At 42.9% G+C, this 9,087-nt stretch overlaps 1 long non-coding RNA gene across 1 annotated transcript; it reads left to right on the top strand.

The window, feature by feature from the left end:
• Positions 1-1,618: 1,618 nt before the first annotated feature.
• LOC118879668 (uncharacterized) lies at positions 1,619-4,996 on the top strand. Its single transcript, XR_011605558.1, has 7 exons — positions 1,619-2,366; positions 2,671-2,942; positions 3,032-3,163; positions 3,252-3,486; positions 3,542-4,007; positions 4,082-4,647; positions 4,714-4,996. It is a non-coding gene; the product is annotated as an uncharacterized lncRNA (long non-coding RNA).
• Positions 4,997-9,087: the final 4,091 nt, after the last annotated feature.

Below are 9,087 nucleotides of genomic sequence, written 5' to 3'. Positions count from 1 at the left end.
GGTTCAACATGTCCAAACCTAACCAAGAAATATCTTAGTTTTATTGCAGAATGTCCACATACCATAGACGTGCCAAATGATCAAGTTCTACGAGAGCACAATTTCAGTCCCGACGGTAATGTCAATTTTATCGCAAAGGGGAGTGTTAAGCAGCATCAAGAAGATGTGAAGGACCTGAATCACAAACCGCAGTTGAAGGAAAGATCCACCTTGGTCAATGATTTGTTAGGTGCTTCCTATACAATTCGGTCAAGGGCTGACCAACATCACGACTTAATTGAGGGTACCCCTCAATGGGGGGGAGAATGTTCGTACCCAAAGGTACTCAACATGACCACACCCAACAAATCAAGCAGTAGCCAAATTGGGAACAGTACCAGGCGCTCAGTAGCACCCACTGCATATGAGAATGGCTGATCAGCATATTATATGTCTCACTAACTCACCGTCTCACCGACTAAACGGCACACTGACCGGCCAACGCAGTCAGCACATTTTGCAGTGTCTGCCGAGCCAACTACACAAACTGCTACCATAATCAAAACTCCCTGACCTACCTACCTACTTTAGAATATAGCTCATTCACTAATCATTACACTAAACTTCCGTGTTCCAAGTAGTACATAAACATGTACCAAATGAAGAATAAATCAGTTATCAACACACCTCTTAACTCCGCGGTTCTACTTCCTACAACTGAGAATAGGGCTCGTAATACACTATCTCAACTAGCAGCTAACCACGTTAGCTCACCCTCAGCGCAGCTCCAGCATCGCCTGTGGTCCGGCATCACAGTAACCATCGTTACCATTGCCGCGACGCGATCGTCCTGCCATCAAAGCGTCCCCGTGCCAGCGACAAGTGCTCATTACCCCCTTGTCCCGCGGTGTGACCCGGAAGTGTCTACTTCGGTTAGGCACAAACATCACTGAAGCTAGCAACAATCCTTAAAATGTAACATAGTGTTACTAACATTGATTATTTCTTATAACTGCAAGGGTATTTAAACTTCGGCTTGCCGAAGCTAACTTCCTTTCTTGTTTTAATGTGTTTTATAACAAAAGTATTGTTTACTGTAGTTTTTCTAACGTGTCGTGTCCTGCTTTTTGCGCAGTGTAGATGCTGGCTAGTCATCGACCGTCCCAGGGAGGGGAACAACCTACAATGTTGTCTACGCAGCAGACACAACAAAAACAAAACGGGAATTAAAACTCGGACAACGGCAATCTTCACGACGGATTTTTCTTGAACATCTGGACTGTACAACACAGCTCTTATCGTGGTCCTGGAGTCCTTCCCAACCATGAGTGCACCCTTCAACATTATTTTGGACACATCTCCCAATTCTGTTTTGTGGGTCGTGCTACCTCGCCTAACTCATCTCACCCCCCAACACGAATTTCTATTCACATTACATTTTGTTTGCACATTATAATTCTGAATTTTCTCTTAAATTTTAACATTTAATAATCCTACCTACGGTACCGAACTTTTACAGGGAGTACATATATATATGAATCAATAAATAAATAACAATAAACAATGTTCCAATAGTTTTGGGCTTGTGTGAATAAATAAGTTAAATAAATAAATAATTTAAATAGATATAAGTAGGAATAAATTAGTTTGGTCGGGTTACATAATCAGGGATATCAGTCTAAATTTTTATATTTTAGTTTTCGGCTTGCTGACTTGGTTTGCTGCTTGCAGTTTCGGGAACAACTTTTTATTTCTTGGTGGCAAATATAATTTTAAGGGGCGAATAAAAACCTGTGGCCACCCATGGATGAGTGTCCAATTTTCTTGTCGAAAAGTTAGATCTCCTTCTGGTGACTGGTCTTCGTCTCTCCTTATGTAAGTCTCTTTTCCTGATCCAGGCTTATCCCTCACGGAATGTACTACAAATATTTATATTTGAACTCCACTCACATCAACAAGTATTTTTTTATCACTCACTGGGTAGGAACTTGACTTCTGCTAATATTATATTTTTTCCAACAGAACCGCCTGCGACCAATTACTTTTGCCCTCTAATCACCCTTGCTTGTTTCACTTTTCCAAGCCTCTCTCCGCCAAAAACCACTCAAACTTTTCGAATTTAAACCGTGGTTCACTTGGAGTTATCCGGTTTAAGGAACCAGTTCCATGATTTTACTAAGCTGCACGACTCCCTGAACTCACGAGTCGTCGATTAATTTAAACAGCTTTGTTAAGTTCATAATTTGTGCATATTTTTGTCGTTTAGCACATAAAAAGCACACCACGGTCTCGATGCTCGTCTCGGAACAGGAGTGGAGGATGTGCGTGTGCTGTTGGTTGTACTGCTCAACGTAGGCCACCGCCCACAACCCTGAGATTAATGCCTGGTGAGTGTGATTTGCTAGCCGGGCACTATTGTTTCAGATCCTTTGCATGGAAAACTCCCAAAGGATTGCCGCGCAAGTTTTCCAAAGCGTACAAAGAGTTTCCCAACGCTTTTGTGACTTGACATTTAGTGTACTTTCTGCAAAATTTGGAATTCTTATTCTTGCTGAAGTCACTTAGGACAAAGTTTCTCTTATATATTTCTTGTCCCGGTGAGTATCGAATCTCTCGGGCCTTTAAGTTGTAACTCTTCGCTGCTTTCTCGTAGGCCTGATGTATCCTTTCTTTTATTTTCTCTCTGGATAGCTGTTGTCGTTCCGACCTGGGCAATTGGGCTATCTCAGCTTCATTCAGGGCATTCAACTTGCGAGCCAGCGAGTAATCTTTCCCATTCGTAAACATGTGCTGTCCGAACATGGCAAAATACGGCGAAGTTCCGGTGCTGCTATGAATGGATGACCTCAGCGACGCTTGTATGTCGGCTAAGTGTTCATCCCATCGCGTGTGGTCGTCCTGGATGTTTACTCGAATTGCTGCTAACACGGATTGGTTTACTCTCTCCGAAGCATTGGATTGTGGTGCGTATCTCCCTGGAGACAAACTGTCTTCCGTTGTCCGTGTGGATTGTTTCCGGAACTCCGAATTGTGTGAATATTCCTTCTTGTAGGAATCGGATTACAGTTGTCGATGTGGCCTTCGGCATCGCTTTTAGCCACACAAACTTGGTCAAGTGATCCAACGCGATAAATAGCATGGTGTTTCCTCGGCGAGACCGCGGATACTTTCCTAAGAAATCCAGGTACAACTTTTGAATGGGTCGATCTGTTCGCACTGCCTTCCCCATCACTGGTCGCTTTATCTGCGTTGTGTGCTTGTTCTCTTTGCAGTTTTCGCATGCTGCTACAAAGTGTCGGACTTGAACTACCATTATGGGCCAGTAATACATCTGCTGAAGTCTCGCTAAGGTCTTCGCCATACCCCCATGCATTGCCATGTCGCCGCCGTGGGCTTGCTGGATTAGAGTGGTCGTCAAAGCTTCCGGAATCCACAGTTTCCATTCAAATTCCTCACTTTCCTCCCTATTGAAGTGTGTCGTCTTGAATAGAAGTCCTTCTTCCACACGTAAGTCTGGAAATTTATCTCTTCCTTGCTCTTCAATCAACTGCAGTCTTTCCAGGTATTCAGGACTCTCAAATTCCGTTGTTTCAAAATCGAAAAACTCTACTTCGACGGTTTCATTCGGCCGAGATAGCATGTCGGCCACGATGTTGTCTTTCCCTTTTCTATGCTCTATGTTAAATTTGAATGCCTGTAACGCTAACGACCACCGCGCTAGCCTCCCGTTCAAATCCTTAAGCGTCATAAGCCATTGCAGGCTTGCATGGTCGGTAACGATCGTGAACGGCATCAACTCCACATAGGGACGGAATCTTTCCCCGGCTTTTACTGCTGCGAGACACTCTTTTTTCGTTACGCTGTAATTGAGTTGTGCTCCTCTCAGCTTCGCCGAAAAGAATGCTATTGGGCGGACCGATCCTTCTACGTCTTGCTGGTATAATACTGCCCCAATTCCTACATGGTCGGTGTCTCACTGTATCCAGAAGTGCTTTCCAAAGTTTGGATGAGCTAATACCGGCACACAGGTAAGTGCTTTCTTCAGCGTTTCGAATGCCGTAGTTGCTTCCTCCGTCCACATTAATTTTGTTTTATTTTTTAGGCAATCCGTGAGCGGCGCACTTACACCGGAGAAATTTTGGATGAATCTGCGATACCAGCCTGCGGTTCCTAAGAAGCTGCGTAGTTGTCGCGTATTTTTGGGCACCTCTATCTTCATAATCGCCTCAACTTTCTTCGGATCCGTCCGCAAGGCCCCATTACCGATTATGAATACCAAATATCGCAAGCATTTAAAACAAAATTTTGACTTGTGTAGGCCGATCGTCAAATTTGCTTCATTTAAACACTCTGCCACTTCTTTCAGCAACGCAGTGTTCTTCAAAAGTCTTGGATATCATCAGCAAGTCATCCAAGTATACAAAGACGCGGCTGCGAAGACGCTGTGGAATTACCTTGTCCATTACCCCACACAACCTTTGAGCCGAACCTTTGAGACGATTGCATTCGCCGAAACTGATAAAGGGGCCTTCCAGGTATTGTGAAAGCGGTCAAGGGACGACTTTTCTCATCGAGTTCCACTTGCCAGAACGCATGCTTCAAATCGATACTGCTGTTGAAAATCGTCTCATCCACCCGGCTTAAATTCGACTCAATGTTCTGTAGTGGGTAAGCATCCTTCACTGTAAGTGTGTTCAGTTTTCTCGCGTCTAAGCACAGCCTGTTCTTTCCAAGTTTCTGTACCAGCGTCGTTTGGTTGTTCCCCTCCCTGGGACGTTCGATGACTAGCCGGCATCTACACTGCGCAAAAATCAGGAAGCGACAAACATATGGCCATCTAATAAGATATATATATATAACCAAATGACCCTAGATTTGTGTTACCGGCGGAGCCTGCTACAGTAGCGAGTGGGGCCGTTGTTTTTGTATATGCATGTACATTAGTATTTATATGTAAATTTGTTTTGTTTACAAACATTTTGGGTTGGCGTCGGATTAGTTTAATACAGAATAACAATGGTTAATGTAGTAATGAGTGTATTAAATGTTGGGTTTTACAAATATAATTTTTACTACATTTTGTAGTTATTTTACAGAAGCCACCAGGTCTGACTTCAAGGATCACACCAAAAATGTCCGTGAGGCGCTCCAAAAGGCAGAGAAAATGGCCTACAAGGATGCCGCCAGGACCAAAAAAAAAATAAACAAAAATGACTAACATAATTTTTAGTGCCCAAAAGTTCTTATTAGTCTTTAATTTTTGATGTAAATTAAAAAACTAGGTAAATAAAGCATATTTTGAAGAACAAAAAAAATTTAACTAATTTATTTTGAGATTTTTTTGAAGCAATTTTGAAGAAATTTTCCCTACCAATTCCATAGGAATTTCCTATATCCGATTCCATAGGAAATTCCTATGTAAAAAGGCGAGGGAAATTCAGGGGGTAAGACCCCGAAAAAATGAGACCCCTGAATTTCCTGTCCTTTTTCCATAGGAATTTCCTATGTAAAGCGGTCGCGAACGTTTCAGTACTGAACTTTTTGGACAGCCTTAATAAAAGCGAATGGACTTTGTCCATAATGGGGATGTGAACCTGCAGCCCTTTTCCATAGGAAAAATGTACATTTTGGCTTCTTTGGCTTCCCCAACCAAGCATTTTCGTAAACGCATCAGTTTCTGCAAGTTATTGTACTGAGAAAGAGATTTTGAGTCATCAAAACTTCTTTTGAACAGCGGCCATTCCTCAGTATTTCCAGAAAACTTAGGTAGATCATGAAGGTCTGCGGTGGACCCCTGAAGATTTTTAATATTCGCGTACAAAGGTTGATCATGGCATCCGTTGGTGTCAGTATTGTTTTCTTCACCCATTTTATGTTTACTCTCATCGTATTGCGTATCGCGTTTACATTCAAACTGCTTCAATTGTCGATCAGATTGAGATTTAATGTTACGTTGATTACTCCGTGTTCCTAAATGTGCATTTCAAATATCATGTTTAATACTTTTTATGTCTGTTCAGAGCGCTGCTAGTATGGCCACATTTTCGGAGTTGCCGTTCTTGCCTATCTTCTGTTGTGCGATACCACACATACCCTGTTGTACAATTTGGTTATGTACATCCTCTCCTACATCTTGAGTATGGTTTTGTACAAATTTTCCCGATCAGATTCAACAGAATCTTGCTGATCGGCGGAACTCATGTTTTTGCTTCTTAAATTGTATTGGCTCATTTAGCGAATTACGACTTTTTAGAGACACGTTGGGAGTGTTTTATTTGCCCTGGCGGCTAGCTATGCCCCTGTTAAGTTAATTTGTATGGACCGAATGGAAAAATGTAAACATTCGCCATGTTTGTTTAAAAGGAAAACAATTTCCATTAACTCTACAGTGGTATGACAACAAAAAGAGTATTGAAATGTCTAAAAGAGTAAGAATTCAAATAGCCGGTGTACACGCTGAAGTACATTACGACCTAAAAGGCGTACAAATTGTAAGGAACCTAGATTTACCAGTACAGTCCTTTTCAAGGTATCACTATGAACACCTCACCAACCTACCAATTCTTAATTATACCCACGTCAAGCCAGTTTCGCTAATCGGGCTCGATAACGTCCACTTAGGGTTGCCGCAAAATATTGTAAAAAAAAGAAACTACACAACCAGTAGCAATTAACGCAAAGCTGGGATGGTTAGCTTATGGCCCAGGCCAGCAAATGTCAAAAGAACGCAATACAGAAACTTTTCAAGTACATTTCGTGGAAACAGAGACCAAATGTCAGGATTTAGTTATCGAGTTTATGGTTTGTCTTCAAACCAAGGTAAGTCCTGCTCTTAAGTAAAACACAGAACTTGGATGCTAATATATATTTTGTACTTTTTTATACTGAGTGATTGTTCAGGATTGAGATCTGTTTTCTTAGTGGGCTTCTTAGGGTGGTTCTTCGGAGAGTGCCCAGAGAGGTTTTTTGATACCAATCTATTCTGAGGAGTTTTCAGCGATGCCAGATGGCAGAAAACATGATCGCCACAGTACTCCCCCTAGACTTCACGTTGTAAAACGAATAGGGAGTCTAATTGTACGACGAGGTCTTGAAGATTGGTTAACAGCAGGGGTCGTTGCGGTGTCTTCGATCCTGTTGCTGAAGTCACTGGATGGATTTGGGGGTGGAATAATTGGCTGCGGAGTTTCGATGAAGGCGGGCTTGAGTCGGTCTATAGACACCTTAATGCATCGAGTGCCGGTGTTTATAGTGAAGTATTTGGATTGCTTTTCTTTCACTTCAAAAGGTCCATCGTAAGGCGGTTGAAGGGATCCACGGGAGGTGTCGTTGCGTAGGAAGACGTGAGTTGCCTGTTTCAGCTCTTTAAAAACAAATGGCTTGGAGGAGTCGTGATGTGCCGTCTGGATGGGCCGTATTTCTCGCATGATTTCCTCCAGTTCCTTTGCGAAGTCAGTTTGCGGTTTGAAATTTGACTTTTGATGAAAAAATTCTCCAGAAGGGCGAAGGGTTGTTCCATACACAAGTTGTGCTGATGTTGTTTGGATGTCTGGCTTGAATGCTGAACGCAACCCGAGCAGGATCAGTGGAAGTTTTTGTGGCCAATTTACACGATTTTTGCACATAATGGCTGCTTTAAGTGTTCTGTGCCAGCGTTCGATGATTCCGTTTGCTTGTGGGTGATATGCTGTTGTGCGAAGGTGGTCTATTCCTAGCAGTCGTGACAATTCATGGAACAATTGGGACTCAAACTGTCTGCCCTGATCCGTTGTGATGCGGGCTGGAACTCCCAATCTTGAGATCCACGAGCCGATGAGTGCAGAGGCTACCGTGTTGGCGTGCATGTCCTCGATTGCGATGGCTTCTGGCCAACGTGTATAACGGTCAATGATTGTTAAACAGTATCTATATTGACCTGATTGTGGTAATGGTCCGATGAGATCTAAATTGATGTGATCGAATCTTTGTGTAGGAAGCGTGAACTGCTGCAGCGGCGAGCGGACGTGTCTGGAAATCTTCGATTTTTGGCAAGGTGTACAGTGTTTTACAAATTGAGAAATCTCCTTGTGCATTAAGGGCCATACGAAGCGATGCTTGATAAGTTTTATAGTTGATCCAACTCCACTGTGAGAAATGTTGTGTAGTTTTCTAATGACGTTCTTCCTTAGAGGCTCTGGAACAAAAGGTCGCACGCTGGAAGTAGATAAATCGCAAACTATTGAATTGGTAGAGTTGGGAATGCTGATTGACTTAAACTGCAATGCAGTGTTGTTGTCGTTCAGTAGTCGTTTAAGATCTTTGCAACTTGCTTGTGCGATGCTGAGTTGGTTGTAGTCGATAATTTCGCGTTCGATGGTTGAGATGCGGGAAAGCGCGTCAGCAGTAGTGTTTTCAATTCCAGCCACATGCACGATAGAGGTAGTGAATTCGCTAATGAAATCCAATTGTCGAAGTTGCCGTGGGGAGGCTTTTTCAGGTTTTTGCGAAAAAGCGTATACCAACGGTTTATGGTCTGTGCGAATGTCAAACGTTCTTCCTTCTAGCATGTAGCGAAAGTGTCTGATGCTGAGGTATATAGCGAGCAGTTCTCGATCATATGTGCTATACTTGCGTTGCGTTTCAGTTAACTTTACACTGAAACATCCCATTGGTTGAAACTGGCCGCTCACGACTTGATGTAGTACTGCTCCAACTGCGAAATCGCTTGCATCTGTGCAGAGAGAAAGTGGCGCAGAGGGTGCTGGGTGTACAAGTAACGTTGCCTCTGCAAGAGTTTGCTTACATTCACCGAAATCGTTGATAGTAGCGGCAGTCCAAGTGATTGGAGTTGAGTCATTCTTCTTATTTCCAGGGATAAGTTGGTTTAGCGGTGCCTGATGTTGAATTGCATTTGGCAAGAATCGCCTGTAGAAGTTAATCATTGCCAAGAACCTGCGTAGCTGCTTTGCGACTTTGGGCAGAGGGAAATCCGAAATGGCCTTTACTTTCTCTGGCAGTGGTTTGATGCCGTTTGAATCGATATGATGGCCTAAGAAATCGATCGACTTCATTCCGAAACTACATTTAGCTGGATTTATGGTGAGGTTGAATTGGCGCAGTCGTTCAAAT

The sequence above is a fragment of the Drosophila suzukii genome, unplaced genomic scaffold (assembly GCF_043229965.1).
Source record: "Drosophila suzukii unplaced genomic scaffold, CBGP_Dsuzu_IsoJpt1.0 scf_10, whole genome shotgun sequence".
Classification (NCBI taxonomy): domain Eukaryota; kingdom Metazoa; phylum Arthropoda; class Insecta; order Diptera; family Drosophilidae; genus Drosophila; species Drosophila suzukii.
Note: the sequence above shows the minus strand (reverse complement) of the source record. Positions and strands in the feature narration are given on the sequence as shown.